This window comes from Penaeus monodon, chromosome 25 (genome assembly GCF_015228065.2).
Source record: "Penaeus monodon isolate SGIC_2016 chromosome 25, NSTDA_Pmon_1, whole genome shotgun sequence".
Lineage (NCBI taxonomy): Eukaryota > Metazoa > Arthropoda > Malacostraca > Decapoda > Penaeidae > Penaeus > Penaeus monodon.
The window spans coordinates 36,461,066-36,461,703 of NC_051410.1; the positions used below are offsets into that span (position 1 = coordinate 36,461,066).

The 638-nt window shown below is 42.3% G+C and overlaps 1 protein-coding gene across 1 annotated transcript in view; it reads right to left on the minus strand.

The window, feature by feature from the left end:
- LOC119589383 overlaps window positions 1-632 on the minus strand; it is a gene marked incomplete at its 3' end in the record, with an annotated part of 3,119 nt that extends 2,487 nt beyond the window's left edge. Inside the window, exon 1 of the mRNA XM_037938000.1 lies at window positions 462-632. The remainder of the gene's footprint in view (window positions 1-461) is intronic.
- Between the last annotated feature and the right edge of the window lie 6 nt (window positions 633-638).

The following is a 638-nucleotide window of genomic DNA, read 5'->3' on the forward strand; positions in this document are numbered from 1 at the left end:
TTCCAGCAAGAACTCTCTGTTCACTAATGACATCATACACAATATAACTGTTATTTAGCAGCAATACATCTGCATTCGAATACAAGATAACCACCAGCAATAAAGTCCTTTCACAATCATAATACCTCCTTTCACAATCACTACCTCGTTCACAATCACAATACCTCCTTTCACAATCACTATCTCGTTGCACAATCATAATACCTCCTTTCGCAAACACAATACCTCATTTCACAATCACTATCTCGTTGCACAATCATAATACCTCCTTTCACAAACACAATACCTCATTTCACAATCACTATCTCGTTTCACAGTCACAACACCTCCCTTCAAAAACACAGTACCTCTTTTCACAATCACAATACCTCCTTCCATAATCCCTCTTAACCTTTCATAAACACAATACCTTCTTTCACAATCACAATACCTCCTTTCACAATCCCCCCTTATCCCCTTACAGTGTACAACAGTCAGTCCCCGGAAAGCGATCCGAATGCTGACTTCCCCGTCTGCGGATCTTGACTGGCGAGCGACCGAGTCTAGCGGAGTGTTTACCGCTACGTGACGCATCCGTGAACTCGTGCTTAAAGCTGTCAAGAACTGGAGACCGTAATCGTACGAAATGCAGAAGTGTG